The 15,863-nt window shown below is 46.7% G+C and overlaps 1 long non-coding RNA gene across 4 annotated transcripts; it reads left to right on the forward strand.

The window, feature by feature from the left end:
* The first annotated feature begins 104 nt into the window (after positions 1 to 104).
* On the forward strand, positions 105 to 15,102 carry LOC140002966 (uncharacterized). 4 transcript variants are annotated; one of them, XR_011810778.1, is made up of 4 exons: positions 105 to 451; positions 1,986 to 2,086; positions 12,526 to 12,615; positions 13,659 to 15,102. It is a non-coding gene; the product is annotated as an uncharacterized lncRNA (long non-coding RNA). The 4 variants fall into 4 exon arrangements; XR_011810780.1 differs by lacking the exons at positions 12,526 to 12,615; positions 13,659 to 15,102 and adding an exon at positions 8,619 to 12,485; XR_011810781.1 differs by lacking the exons at positions 12,526 to 12,615; positions 13,659 to 15,102 and adding an exon at positions 5,458 to 8,605.
* Positions 15,103 to 15,863: the final 761 nt, after the last annotated feature.

The raw sequence follows: 15,863 nt of genomic DNA on the forward strand, positions 1-15,863 counted from the left end.
TCGGCCGTGAGGGGACGGGGCGGTGCTGCTCGGGGCGTCCAGCGGGGCAAGGTGTGGGACCCGTGTGGGACCCGTGTGGGGTCTGTGCGGGATCCATGAGGCACCATCGAGCCCCCGTGAGACCTGTGTATGTGTGGGACCCGTGTGGGACCTGCACGGGATCTGGGTGGCAGCTGGGTGTCTCTGTGGGACCCGTATAGGATCCATGTGGTACCTGCGTGGGACCCATGTGGGACAAATTTGGGATCTGTGTGGGACGTGAGGGTTTGTCAGGGGGCCCTTCACTAACAGGGAGCCCAGCCTACCCCAGTACAGCCACTGATAGAGCAATAAAGGTGATTACTTTTTATTTTCTCCTCAGAAAGTGCAATTTCAGCCATGGAAAATCAACTCTTGAGAGTCTACCAAAGAGCAGGGAGCAAAGGCATAACACTTGTTTGCCAAGTCTAAGGTAAAAAATTTAAGTTTGCAAATAGTAGAATGATGTTTTTCTTCATTTTATCTGTTTTTCTCGGTAAGGAAGGGCTTTTGTCCCATACAGGCCTCCAGATATCCTGGAGCTCTATGCAAAGGAGTTTTGTTTGTTTTCAGCCTAATTTGTGCCCAACACCACTGCCAGAACACCCCAAAAAAGGTACAGCAGTTGGGATGGCAGCACCCCATGCTGTTTGAGGCAGGTAGAGAGCTCTTGGGGTTAATTTCCAGCCCAGCTCCTAGCCATCACCCTGCTAGTGTTGGCAGGAGGCCTCCAGGGCTGTCCTGTCACTGCAGCAGTGCTGCTGCTCCCAGCAAGCAGCATTGCCTGGCAAAACAACAAATAATTTGGAGTCATTGGGTTCAGCAAGCTGAAAGCTCTTTGGTTTTATGTAGCATGTACGTCTCTGATTCGTGTCACCTCTAGTGCACAGGGACTCAGGTATGTGCATTTGGGACAGGCCCCCAAGGCATCCCCACGTGCTTTTTTTGTGGTTTTATCTCTCAGATAGGTGTTCACGGTACACTTGCAGCTTTTGAAGCAGGCAGGCTGCTTTAGGCTCTCTGCTTGCATTAGAAAAGTACAAATAAGTGGTTCAACAAATAAGTTCCTAGATCTTACAGGCAGAAAGCTGGGAAGTGCAAAACAAGTGTCTCTGGAAGGCCCAGAAACCGGGCTGTTTTGATTTGTGAATCTCTGGGTTTGGGCGGTGTTGTCTATGTAAGAAAGAGTCAAGCAAGACATACTAAACACTAAATAAACTTGGTATATGTATTACTCTTAGTAGCAGCTGGTGACAAGCAGTAATAAATTACTGTTTAGAAGTGTGGCTGGGGCCAAATGAAAATATACTGCTAAGTGGTACATGAGCACCATCATTATGAAAATACATACCTTGGAGAGAACAGAAGTTGTACAAAGAGTACGGATCGGTACAGCCGAGGTGGGCTTTGGGGATGATTAATGTACATGAAAATGAACGATTTGACGGAGCTCTGCATATTTATCCAGTGCTGGAGAGCAATTGCATATTCTGGTGCAGCACCTGAGGTGTTAAGGAGCAGTGTGCATGCTGCTTGCAAAGCAGGGTGTTTTGGGATGCTGCTTGTGGGCGGCAGGCAGTGCCAGCCTGTGCACAAGAGCAGAGAGCCAGGACTTTCAGACAAATAGAGGGACATTACCTGCGTAAATAGTGGCTTTTTTTTTCTTTTTTTGCTTGTCCAGCAGTTTGTTATTCCTTGGCTTGGGATGAGGCTTCTGTTTGCACAGGGGCTTGCGTGGCAGGAGGGCGGTTTGGGTTTAGCCAGTGCCCTCTGTGCTCTTGTGTATGGATTTGGCTGTGCCAGGTATGTCCTGCTTTTAGGATGGCCGTGCAGAGAAAACAAGTAGTCTGCCTCCCAGAAGGGTTAGCTTTGCTTTATAGAGCTTAACTAATTAGCTATTTTTTGTGATGTTTAGGGGATATTCAAACATACTGTGCTCTGCTCATGCCCCATCATTTATTCAATAGGAATGACGTCTCACTGAAGTTTTTCTGGTGTTTTAAACCATTGTAGAAGTTCATCTTGAGCCAAGAAAGCAGTAGCATCATACTGGAAATCATGGAAAGAGGTAAATACTAGAATCACAAGTACTGGATTAAGGTTATTACTAAATTCTATCAGGGCTTGCATCCAGGAGAGAAAAATCAGGCTTAATTAGCAATGTACTCTGCAGTGTTAATAAAGAGGTGTAAAAAAAGGGTGAAGTTGTATAGACACGTACAAAAGGCATGGCACTCCTAGTTCTGCTGTTGTCAGGACAATACCCTAGATTCCCTTCTCATGAGACTGCAGGGAGTAACAGCGATGCTTTCTAGCCTGGCTGCGAGTCCGTATTGTAAGCCTGATCTCTGTTATTTTCCACGTAGCACACCGAGAGGAGCATAGAGAAAACAGGTTAATTGGGCTGTGTATTGATCTGCCAGGGTAGGAGGCCGGCCTAGGTTTCCTCAGCTGTCTCTGCAGCTGCCTGGGGGCTAGCAGAAGGGTGGGCTGGGCCTGGAGTGGGTGAAAGAAGACTTGAGTCCAAATATAGGAAGCTGAAGTGCGAGTCCCTGCAACCCTGGTCAAGAAACAAAGTGACATGTGTGGTGAGTGCTACGGCAGTGTTCTGGTGCGGAGCTGTACTGCCGCAGCATCTCATTGCCAAGAGGCTGCTTTGGAGCAAACATGTTACTGTGGGCGTCTCTGCCTGCAGAAAAAGTCTTCAGCTTTGTTATTTTTCATCACATCAAGTTTATTTTCCTTAACCAGGCCCTACTTTCATCCATATACCTCCCTGTGCCCTATTTATATTCGTACAACCCCTTGCCTCTTTTATCCGTGGTGTAAGAGAGATGCATACATCTGTACCCACACTCCTGGTTTATTTACTGGCAGCTACTGAAATGGGAAGCGGGGACGTAAAAGTGAAGAAGGTGTCACGGTCACAAGGGGCACTGCCACCATCTGCCTCGGTCTGGTATCTGGTGCCTTCCTGCAGGACCATTTTTGCCAGACTCAGGACCTCAGGAGCTGAGTTGAGTACTCATGAAGGCATTTGCTCAAGCAGGCTTCAAATGCCCTATCTCAGATATAACCCAACAGTAGAGATGGGAGGGGAATATAATACAGGCTGTGCTGATTTATCTGCCTTTTTGCTTTAGGGGGCTGTGAGAACTACAGGGGGAAGTTTTTTTGGTGTACTCCAGGAGAAAAAGGGTTTCTAGGGATTGCAGCGTTGAACCTTGTTCCCGCTGCCCACACCACTTGCCGCTGGTTACCAAAACTCCGGGCTGACTTCAGCAGCTGTGCTGATGAAGGGCAAGCCAGGGGCACTCCCCAGTAACTGGGGAGACTCAAAGCTCTGAGTTTGAGTATTCTTTCTCAACCCTTATCAGCTTGGAACAGCTTTTGTTTGACTGTGTTCCTTGAAGGTCCCATTTAAACCACCTACCCGGGGCTGGCATGCTGTCTGTTGGCTGGCTGTAAATCCATCATCACTCACTGCAGAGATGATCGTTGGCCCACAAGCAGCTCAGCTTCGGAGACACCAACGAACTCTGAGTGTACAGCTTGATATGGGTTTTGAAGGTTATGTCCCCAGTTCAAGAACCAACAGAAATGGTCGGGTTTTCCCACAGCTTTCTGTTTTTCCTCCAAAAGAAACAGTTTCCTTGTAACAGAATAAATATTGCAGATTTCAGCCTGAGTTATTCTCATAATGCCCTGGATTATGAATGAGACCCAAAGGTGCATAAACCGAACAACAATTTATTTTCTGAATGTTCCCATTCCTTTCCTCACAAAGTTTGTTCCTACCTAAGCATAGAAAGAACAATAATAATAAAAAGGTAAGAAATAGTTTCTCCTGTTGGCAAATCAGTGCCTGCTCTATTGTCTGAAACTCCCATGCAGTGAGAATGAAGCCCAGCGCATACGGCTCTGTCGGTGAGTGGGGAAGCAGCCTGTGATGTGTACGCGATCGAACAAAGCAGTGCCTCACAGAAAGGTCATGAGTTGTTTTGTTGGCTTTTTTTTTTCCCCATAAAAAAAAAAAAAGACAACATTATTCTCAAATAATACCAGGCTGATTTACCTTTTCTCTAATTCAGGCATCGAAATCACTGCCCCTTCCCCAGGGAGCAGGTTTTATAGCCGCCTCCCCGCGCCCCCAGCTCTGAGCACCTGCCCTGGATAACTTCTTGGGTGAGGAGGGCTGTGCAGGGCTGTGCAAGGAACACGCTCCCACTAGGGCGCGCTAGGACAGTTAAAATGGGGATGATTCTCTTCTGGGATCGCAGTGATGCCCACATCAGAGATGCCTAGTTAAGAAATGGCACCTTAGTGCCTATATCAGAAGATGTGGCCAGTTTCCCCACCGTTTGGCTACAGATTTTGCCCTGAGAGAGGGAGAAGTGTGCTGCAAAGCCAGCAGCGATGAGCACTCACTGTGGCTGCCTGAGTGCAGCGGGGTTTGGGCTGAGTGAAGTGCTGCAAGAGACCTTGTGGGAGACCCCAGCCCACACAGTGAGGGCAGGGAGGAGCTCTGTTGTTAAGCCTTTAATTTCAGTTTTACTTCCCAGTCCCCATGTTTTGGGTTATTGCTCTGGATGACAGGGAAAGTGGAAATCTGTGGAGCCCTGTGCACTTTGACGTCTAGAAGTCCATCTCAGGGTCCTATTAGTGGCCTCCTCTTGTCCTTTGTGCATTTCCAAACTGCCCGTACATACTTTTCCAGCATCACACAAGATTTTTCTTTCTCAACCAGTGCTTGGACCCAGGTCTCCCTTGTCTGCTGCCCTCGTTTGCTTTATGTTCCCTTAACCAGCTGGCTGGAAAGTGATTCCTTTCATGTCCCACAGTCTAATACATAAAGATGAAGGTGACATGAGCCTTGGCTTGGTATTCAATTTGCATGCTAGCTCCCTGTGGTTCCCCAGATACTTAAAATTTGCTCTGCCAGGCTCTGAGAGGTGGTGAAATGCTCCCTGGGTGGGGTGCTCCAGTGTCTCCTGGCCAGAGCCTGAAGGGACAGGTGACATACTTCTGCTGCCTGCTGTGGAGTGTGGGGGATTTGCAGCATGGAGCAAAGCAGATCATCATGGAGGAGTTCTTCTCAGCACACAAGGCTGACTGTAAAGTGTCCATTGATCTGGAAATCAGCGAAACTTGGTGTGAGAGCCCGCAGCAGATTTAGAAGGAAGGGCTGCATTTTATATCGCAGTCCATCTTTGGTTGAAAGAGTCCCTGAGATGCTTGTCTAGGGAAGAGAGACACTCTGAAGGCAGTGAGGGAAAAGCTGAGCAGAAGACGAGCCCGTGTTGGCTTTGAAGGGTTTAGGCACTGCTCAGCCAGCAGCACTGCTCGTCCCATCAGAACTTCCTGCTCACCTCTCTGCCTGATAGCCAGGAGTCAGCTTACAGGGAGAGGCCAATGCTGTGACCGTGTGTTCATTTACAGCTCGCCGGGGGACTCGGGAAACCTTGTCAGATTAATAACAGGGTCACGGGAGACCTGACAGCCAGCTCAGACAGTGCTGCGATTTTGCAGCATGCCCCAAAAAATGGCAGCTTGCCAACGACAGCACGAGGAGGCTCTCCTGGAAAGCCAGCCGTAGGTGGCCGTTTATTTGTATCGCACCAGAGCTGACTGTGATCCGGACCCCAGGGAGCCAGGGTATGGAATAAAGGGCGTCCTGCCACGAGACCCCGTGATCTGATAGAAAACACGAGGAGGAGGATGGAAAAGGGCACGGAGCTGGGCGTGTGGCACGCCCGGCATCACGCAGCAGGCAGTGCCCCAGCCAACGAAACCTTGGAGCAGTCTCTAACTGGCAGATGTTTTTATTCTAATAGATGTTCTTAGCTGCAGCAAATCGTCCATTTTCAGATTGGGCTGATTTCACACATGGTCTAGTTTTAACAAAAAACAGGAAGAAGGAGAGAGAATGAAACAATTTTTTTTCATAAATCACCTTTTTTTTTTCATCCCAAGAAACCGGACCAGGTCAATGTATTTTGGCCTTGGAAACACGGATAACATCTTAATGAAGAATTTGAGAGAAAAAATGAAAATGAATGTGGTTTTGTGTGTGTGCGTGTGCGCTCAAAACTCAATGGCTTCGGATTCCCCAGGAATTTCTTGTGCTTTCTGAAATGCTGCTATCACGTATGCCCTGCATTCATAATCAGCTTTGGCTCCTTCTTTCTCTTCTGACCTTCCTTACTCTGAGTCTCCAATCACAACAGGACAAATTCTGGCTTTTCAGAGTCATCTCTCTGAAGTGTTATAGCTAGGAATGACTGAAAAAGGAAATTTCTTTCCACAGAAAACATCATTGAGCCAACCCTTTTTTTCTTTTTCACCTAAATCAAACCAATTTTTTTTCCAGTTTTTCTTTAAAAACAAGCTTTTAAAAATGATCCAGGAGTTCTTAAAATTAACATTTCCACGTCCTAGAATAAACAATAGCATTTTCCAGAGAATATTACTGAGGAAAAAAGGATTTAGTCCTGCAACTACTATTCCTTTAACCAGGGTCTCCAGGAAAGCTTTTGAGCAAGCTTTGTACAGCCTGGGAAACTCAGGTTCTTCTTCCTGCATGATAATCCCCTGCAAACTGAGTGATGGGCGTTTGTGTTTCACCGCACGCACAGTGGGGACAACAACAACATTGGCACTCACAGTGGGGCTGAAACCTGCTGAGGAAAAGCGCTGGGCAGGACTAATTGTGGGCAGGACAAATTGTAGGCACAGACTCTGCCCGTGTTGATGTGGCAAATCCATTGGCAAGAGGCAGGGAGCTTTCAGGATGGGAATCACAAGTACCAACCCCTCATTAGGCAGAGCCAAGGCAGGTACTAATTACCCCGGAGCTGTGGAGCTGTGGTGCTCGGGGTTCCTGCCAGTGGACAAGCTGTGTCATGTCTTGCCTGTTGATTCCTGCAGCTCAGCAGCTTGAAAGAAAGCTGGGTCCGACCCCTCCGGGGTGAGAGCAGGGTTAGCACAGGCTTTGCAGTGGTGCACCTCTCCTCCACGCTGTTTTTTGGCTGTTTCCGTACAATTTGGGGTTTTGGAGCTGTGATTGTATCCATCCCTACTCTGTGGCTGTTCTGGAGCCACTGGGGCTTTGACTGAGTCATGCTTTGATTGTGAGGAGAGTCAGCAGGGGAAGCATATCTTTTAAAGGTTATTTAGGCTGTGTTTTTCAATGTGGATTAATCTGTGCTCTTCCAGAACCTGATCTCCACAGGGATTTTAACCCATTGTCTACCCCCAGGCTGTTACAGATCTAATTTTGTGGGCGCAGGCACTCGAAATTCCAGAGGCAGGCAGGAGCAAGAGCGGACAGCCAGGCTCTCAGGAAGCAGCCATTATCACAGAGTTGTATTTTGACGTGGATCAGCTCCGAGGAAGCGTCCATCTCAGCCCTCAGTCACGTTCAGAGAGCAGCAGCAGTCATTTGGCAGAGCTGGGCTCAGCAATCACCGCGGCCCCCAGGCACTTGGCTCTGGGCGATCGGGAGGGCACCACTGGCTTTCTGCGTCAGTCATTGTCGGTTGGGAGCTGGACTCCTGCGAGATCCAGCGCTGCACCGTAGGAGCAGACAGGCAAATGATGCCAACCAGGCAGGGCTGCTTTCCTGGGCTAAATTACCAGATGCATGGGAATGAACATTTTGGCCCTGGATGAGTTCAGTGGTGAAAATAGGCTGGGACTCGGGCCAAGGCAGCAGGGCCAGAGGGAACAGTTAGAGTAATGTAATGGGGCTTCCTGCAAAACACAGCTACAGACTTTCAAGCCATGTTCTTCAATTTACCTAACTAATGTTTTCTCCAGCTCTGGTTTTTAATTAATGATAATATCATTAATCACGTAATTATAGCCTCATCCCGTTGTCTTATAAGACTTGGGTGACTAATAAGGACGGGGTAACACTTCGGTTTATTCTGTTGTGTTTTATTGACTGATTTAATGTAGTGGCAAAGAAGCAAGCATGCTGGGGGTGGAATCCCCACAACATCAAACTTTGCTGACAATATGCAACATTTAGCTATTTCTAGAGAGCTGGAGACTAGTTTTTTTTTTTTTTTTAATTTACTTTTTTTTTTTTTTGCATAAATACAAACCCTGTCAGAACTTGAAGAAAAACTTCCCTGGGCCTGGTCATGTCCATTTAACTCATTTTGTGCCCACGAGCACACACCAGCATTATGAGAAACACACTGGGGAAAAACGATTTCTGTGGGCCAGAGGCTGTTTAATCACGATAAACATCCTTTAAATAGAACATGGCAAATTCTTCATTTAGAGATTAACTCCTGCAAGGGGCTCGAGTGTTGGTGTTGGGCAGCATCAAATCCCACTGCTGCCATAAAGCGCAACAAAGGAGTGCACTGAGACTAGATGTTAGGAATGCACATGGTTGACTGAATCACATGAAATGGTTTTTACTCCTGGATCCTTTTAAAGACTTGGGTCTGCTGTTAGAGTTTGGGAAAAGGCTAGTTAATTGTTCACATTCTGCTTTTTTGTTCAGTTCTGACATTCCCCTGTCAAAGTCCCCCTTTACTGATCAACTGTTCCTAATTTCATTGGATTATTGGCATCATCCCCTCCAGAAAGTCGACAGATCTTTTCTTCAGAGACACTTCAGGCTAAGAAGAATCTCTTCTAAGCATCTTGGCCATAAGGAAGACCCTGACTGGTGAATTTCATGGGATTCCTCATATTCCCAAAGAAGTGAGGTTCCAGGAGAAGGACTGCAGGAAATCCAGCCTTTGAAGTCTAAGCTCCATCTCTGTTACAGATCTCCAGTGTGACAACTGGAGCATGTTGTACCCTAGTACAACAGAACGAAAGTGGGACTATAACAGAATAGATTTAGTGTTTCCAGTTTCATCCATAGCAAAATTTCCACTGTTTTTAACAAAAGCACACAGCTGTCTATGCTCATCTGAACCAGCCATTACAAGATTAGTTCCCTCCAGTCCTTGCCCATCTTTGGATTTCACCTTTTCACTGCCATCAGTATTTATGGTCTCCTCTGCCCAAAGCCTCATTGTTATTTATTTTGCAGCTGGCTTTTGTCGATTGGATGATTTTGCTGCAGATATTGCAATAATTACTGGTTTGGTTGTTTTTCTGAGGATACGATGAGACTCTTGGTGTTGTTCTCTTTTTTTTTTTTTACCCAGAAAATGAAGCTTTAGTTTATTTTTACTGAAGAAGACTGACAGTTGCAACTGAACGTTGCCTGAAGGATGAAAACTAGAAGGCAAACATTCAGAATATACGGGGTGCTTTTATAAACCCATCAGTTTTCCAGCCAGTTTTGCAGTTTCCAAGTCTAACTTTAAAGTTTCAAGCACTTGATGTGGGCAGTGCTGCACAAACAATATCCATTTCAAACGCATCTGCATCCGCAAGCATTGTTGGCCCTGTGAAAACACTGATACTTCTCCTACAAATAATATCATGTAATATTATCCAGACTGGTTTAATGGCCCAGTTTGAGCTGTGTCATGCAATGCACCAGTTTTATTTTCATCTTGCTTTTTTTTTTTTAAACTTCCACCCTGTAGCTGAAATACTGCAGCCCTCTGAGCTTGCTTTTCTGTTTTCCCCTGATTTTCAGTTGTGCTCAGATTAGCATTTCCCCATTGTTGCCGCCCTTCTCTTGCCCTCTTGTTCTCTTCTCTATAACACGATCAAATTTTGTTTGTGCAGGGTTTTTATGGACTCCTGTACTCCCTGACAATGGGCCAGCTTGTCTTTTGAAATTCCCCCCATCAATCGTCCACTCTGACACCTCCTGTAACCTGCATTCCTCAGCATTCGTTTCAATCACTTCCCCCTGTGTTCCAGGAAGAACTTCTGGTTATGCAGTCCGTGCTGGGCTGCCCATCATCTGATGCCTGTGAGATGCTCCTCAGCCTGTGAGGCACAGATCATCCTGAATCAATTCAAGCAAGCTGTGGGTAAAGGAGGGAAAGACCCAATTTCCCTTGCCAACCCCTTGTGATTCTGCCTGATGTGATCAAAAGGAGCTGTTGTATGTGCCACCTAACGCCGTGCAGCACAGCTGATTAAAGACCTGCAAAACTTGGAGGGTTTCACAGAAGTCATGGCAGTCAGCTTTTGTTTGATTTCAGGTCTTATTCTCATTTATTTACAGTATCACCCATTATGGGTAGAGTGTTTGCTAAACACTGAAGAATAATGGTTCTGTCCCACGTAGCTGACAGCCAAAGGGCTGACAAAGGGAAGGAATGCAGTAAAAGTGGTAATTTATGTATGAGTCATGCTTCCCAGCCAGCTGTGCTGATAAAAAATGGCCAGTTTTATGGGGAGGCTGGAAAACAGCAACAATGAAATTACCTTTGTGAAAAAAAATACAAAATATTTGGACCAGCACTTTGATTAAAGATGACTTATTGCTGACAGCGCAGGGAAGGGAGTCCTGGAGAGGCGTTTAGATGTGCGTGGGCCTGTGTAGGGCAAGATGTTCCTGGCATAGACACCTGAATCTAGGAAGACAGACACCTGCATTTGAGCAGATATGGAGACAGTGGCAGAAGGTCTTACCTATGGCACTGAAAAAGCTGATGAGGAAGCAGGAAAATGGCAGATCCTAAGCGTGAGACATGAGGATTGATGGAGTTATGAGGCAAGGGCAGTTGGTGGGGCAGGGGAGGAGGTGGTCAGAGGAAATTTTTCAACAAATGGCCAGACAGACTCATATCTGCATGAAGCAGAGGGTGCTGCAGGAAGGTGTGTGTTTTCATCCAGCCAGGGAGTCTCAGGGACTGGCTCTGCTCCACTTAGAGGCAATGACAGACTCCTATTGATTTAGTGGGAGCCTCAGAAATCGCAGAAAACTTGCTGTGGCAACCAGTGAATTCAATAGAAGCATCGATTTCTCCGGCTGGACAATTAAAGAGCATAAATGCAATGTAGCTGATTCCTGTTTCTGAATTAATGTAACAAATGATCATTGATTCAAGTGAGAAGAAACCATACCCCAAAGAAAAGGACCTGCCATATTAAAACGTCCTCTGCCCTACGTGTGCTGGTCTCCAATGTGCCTCTGGTAGAGCGAGTTGCCATTCACTGGGAACACTTTGACTGCATCTCCCTAGCTGACCTGCCACGCTGTCGTAGAGCACCCTGGGGTCCTGCATTGACAGTGGGCAGGCAGCCTGGGATTCGTCTGAAGCTGCCTGGAAATTGAGAGTCACTCTTTTGGACTGTGATTCCAAGTACCTGCAGCTTAGAGCCATGCCTGTCTACACTTGGCACAGCTGAGCCAGCTGTCTGTCTTCATCTTCTTGGTCTTCATGTTCAATCTTCTTTAATTCTCCAGGAGCTGAAGACAAGTTTCCCTCAGCCACAACTCAGAGGCACCGCTTCTGAAAATGGGAGGAGGAAAAATCTCTGCATTTTCTTCATCTTTCCTTCTTACAGAGCTCCTGGTTTCTCATGGACATGGGAATTGAATGCCTTATCTGCATCCCCGCTGCAGCTAGTAGGAGCAGGCACCCAGATGTGCTTGTCCCTGGGCAGATCTGAAGGTCTCACCTCCACTCGTCGCAGTGTGTCTGTGAGTTAGCAGCACCTAGGAGTTAAGTGAAAGGGTTTCCCTCATGTGGCAAAGCAGCCAGGGTAAAGGCTGCTGCACCAGGAGAGGAAAGACCCCAGAAAGGGGATGCTGAAGCCCACGGTGGTGGGGAGATGCTTTGGGCCCCACATCAAGGCCACAACAAAAGAACTTCTTGAAGCACAGTATCTGAGAACGGGTATTTTCCGGCCTGCTGGGCAGTTGCAAATGAGTTGGGTTATAGCTTCATGCTTTGCTGCACCGAGGAGTCAGTGTGCGGGTGATGGCACCGTTTCACAGGCAGCTGGTTCCCACTGTCCGTCCGTAAGCCCCTTTCGCTAAGCTGCCTGTTAGGATCAGCTTTAATGATCTCGGGGCTTTTGGCTGCAGCTTGAGCTGACTGCACCCAGGGGCTCTGCCACACAAGTCCCAGCAGATCGCACTGGGGGGCCCCAGCTGTTGACAAGAGCAAGCCACCAGGTGCTGGTGACCGGTGACCAGCCTTGCAGGTAGTCACTAGCCCTGCAGCACGGAACGCATCCCAGTGCTCCCAGCTCTTAATTTGCAGGTTTGCTGGTGTTTATGGGCTGCCGGGGAGACAGGTGCTGTGGCTATGCTGTGGCACTGGCACAGAGGCACGGTTGCTTTTGCTGTTCTGTGCTAGAGGTGGTGACCCTTGTGCAGGGGCGGGACAGGCAGTGACATTTTAACAGCTGAGCTTGCTTGCGTCTGTACTCGAGAGTCAGGGCACTGACCTGGGGAATGTCTCCTTTTCATATCGATCCGGGGGCTTTGACGTAGAGCAAACTTGCCTGGATAACAGATGGGACATCCCAACGTGCTGACCTGCCAGAGGTGCCACCTGCTGTCATCACCTTGCAACAGAAGGCCACTGCTTTTATGCTTAACATTTTTTTTCTCTTTTTTAGGCCTCATCTGCAATAGAGATGTTCAGAGAGGCCCCAGAAGACATGACAGACATTCCTGCTCGTTGTCACAGGAACACGACTTGACAAGAGGTGTGATAAGTGCTGTGGAAATGCACCATCTTTGGGCACCTGAGCTTTAACTGAGTAGGATCCTCTGTCCTAGAGGGGAGGAGGGATATTCTGATCACTCACAGGGATAAAGCTAAGCTGCTTTACAACATAGGCTGACAGAAAGCGGCTATTAAAAAAAAAAAAAGTCTATTAAAAGGTCAGGTGTGGACTTGCATTCTGAACTGACAGTTGCACAAGCTGGTAAACGATACATAACAAATATCTAATTAGGTTAATCTTGTCTCTCTGGGGTCGCTCTGAACAGCCCATTAGAAAATAAGAGTTTTCTCCAAGGATGCCAAACTGCTGGTTGTTTTTATTTCTGCAAGTAATATTGAATCTGTAACTTGTTTGAGAGCAGCTCATTGCAATACTTGGAGGTCAAAAGTGGAGCATTAACTGGATAGATAGCTGCTTAGTGTGCTTCTGTCCCCTAATTGTAGAACCTGGTTTCTCACATGCAAAGGGCAGAGGAACAACCATAAGTCCAGTTTCACTACTCCAAACCATTCAGAAATTGTGATATCTTGGCACTGTGTGTTCTTTCTGATGCTCATGTCTCTAGACTTTGCATTTTTATGTATTTATGTATTTATTACAGTTGTTAGAGCTATAAACAGTTCTTTTGTGTTAAGGAAAGATGGTATTCCCACTTACACCCCAGATCCCAGAACCAGGGAGAAAATGAAATACCTGAAAGCACTAAGCCGCTTTCATAATGTTCTTTCCTAATAAAACAGGATTTGCTCCCAGTAAGATATCAGTGCTCCTGCTGGAAGTGCAGAGTGCTTGCTGAAAAGCACCATGAGAAGTACCAACTGGGCTTGCTTAAAAATTCAGATAGGTATTTACGGACTTAGAACGGTTTCCCCAGTAGTAACACAGCTCCAGTTTGTAACTGCTGGTAGCTGTCGCAGAAGTTTTCTGTTTCACAGCTGTGTGTACCAGAGGCAACAGGGGTACGTTCAAGAGAGCTTTGATGCAGGATGTTCAAAAGCACCATTTCTATTCCCTCTCCACAGCCTGGCCTGCAGAAACCTTCTCTGACCTCTTCCAGGTAGGAAACAGTTCCACATAGGCTTCAGTGCTCTTCTTCATAAGATTCTCCCATGTCCTCCCCGCATGCATCTTGCCAAACAGACAGCTGAAATGTTAGCAGCGAGGCTTTGTACTGTGGATGGATTTGGATTATTAATAAGGTGGTCAGGGAGAACGGGACTATTTCATGTCTTGTCAAAGCAGCGCAAGTAGGATGCTGCTTTTATGAGACTTGCCACTGCCCCTCTCTCCTCTCAATCATCTCTTTCATGTGCCTGAGCAGGACTGAGGTGATAGGCTGCTTCCTAAAGAGCTGTAACAGCGTGTGAGACAGCTTGGGATGCAGTTTACAAACAGCAGAGAGAAAGCTCAGAGATAGAATGGAAAAGAACAAAAAAATAAGAGCTGATTGCAATGATTGAAGTTGAATTTTCCCTGCCTTCCAAGTGGGCATTCCAGTATGAGTACGTTAAATTCACGTATTACTCAACTGCCAGGGCTATTTAGCAATAAAGACCTCTGGCACTGAAAGGGACTCAAAACAAATCTTTGCAGCCAGCAATAAAACGCAAGGAGTGTCATGCTGAAGATCACTGGGTCGTATAGCTTGTTAAGGCAAGAGGCTGGAGGCTTATTTGTGCAATTGCTGCAAGTGATGTTGTCCTATGACACACTCACTGTCATAGATAACTGCCTTGGAGATTAAAAAAAAATTAAATATAGTCGTACAAATGCAGTTCTGTAGCCACAGTAAATTAAATTGTGCACAAACACACACACAGAGAACATTAGGGCTTTTTGAAACTTGATCCAGGCTGCATTTGGAATTGGTTTTATAGCTGTTGATTGTTCTCTCTGGAAAAAAATAACTGCAAGCGACGCTTGTTGTGCGTCCTGGAAAATGAGAAAAAAAGGCTCAGAGCCAATGCGTGCAGCAGCATCTTGTCGGAGAGTCCCCAGCTTCCAGGCCAGGACAAAGGAGGAAGGGGTTTTGCATTCTCTCATGTAAAAAGAAGAGGCCTGACTCCACAGCTTTCTAGAGATTTGAATAATGAGACAGTTCTGGCTGACGATTACATTAAGGTTTGACTTCTGCGGTGCTTTGCATTGCATCCACGGCATGCAAAGTGCCTCCCTGCCAGCAAGGAGAGGCTTCTGGCTCCTGCAACCAGGTGCCCCAGTCCCGCAAGGATACCATCACAGGGTTTTCTGCCTGTACGTGGATAGCTCTTCCTCACTGATGTTATGTCTGCGGAGTGAAGCATGTGGTTAACTGTTTGTAGAAGCTGGGCCTTGTGCTGTTTAAGGGCTATGAATTTTAAGAGGGTTCTTTCTTCTGAGGATTTTGCAGGCAGACATGAGTTTGCCCTCCCCATGCTCCAAGGAAGACCTCAGTCACACAGACTCAGGGTACCCAAACTGGCTGCAGGCAAGAAAACAGTCTGTGAAGCCCTCTGCCATGTGAGAGCACTATATTGTAGTTACCTTACTACCAAGTGAAGGCAAAAGCCCCCGAATTCCCTACAGTTCAGCAGACTGAGCATCCTTAGCTTTCAGCAGCCCCAGCTATGTGTGCCTCTAGAAGCAGAGGGAATTACAGGAACACTTCAATATTCAAGGAGAGGTGCTGCTGAAACTGCTCAGTGCCCTCACCAGAGTGTGAGCAGGAATTAAGCCACTTTCTCACATGCATGAGATTTATTTTTTTCTTGGTCAAAATCCATCTCCCTTCCTTCCTAAAAGCATTATTTAGCCAGTGTTTGATAAGGACTTTTTAATTAATATTTTCAACAGCTTTTCCATGAAATTTAAGGTACGTTACTATCAAAAACATCCGTCTGGACTACTTCCAAGATGCTGAAAGCATCCTAGCCGTTTGGCCCACTTCTAATGCTCAAGGTGGCATTAGTACATAGGACTGAGTGAGTCTCTGTAAATACCAGTGGGGTAGGAACACAGTGTTTTACATTAATGGAGGCCCAAGGCTCTTGTCTGGCTCAAAATGATGAGTTCTTGGCAACCTTAGTGCCCGAAGCAATGTGAAAATAGTAAAGCAGCACAGAATTGCTTACAATATTTTATTCCACTGCTAGCCTTTTTCCTAAGTCTCTTCATGTAAATGCAGGAGACAAAGTGTTGGTCCTAGCTGCAGGAAAGACACAGCAGCTGGAGTTGTCATGCAAACCAGT

This window comes from Anas platyrhynchos, chromosome 7 (assembly GCF_047663525.1).
Source record: "Anas platyrhynchos isolate ZD024472 breed Pekin duck chromosome 7, IASCAAS_PekinDuck_T2T, whole genome shotgun sequence".
Lineage (NCBI taxonomy): Eukaryota > Metazoa > Chordata > Aves > Anseriformes > Anatidae > Anas > Anas platyrhynchos.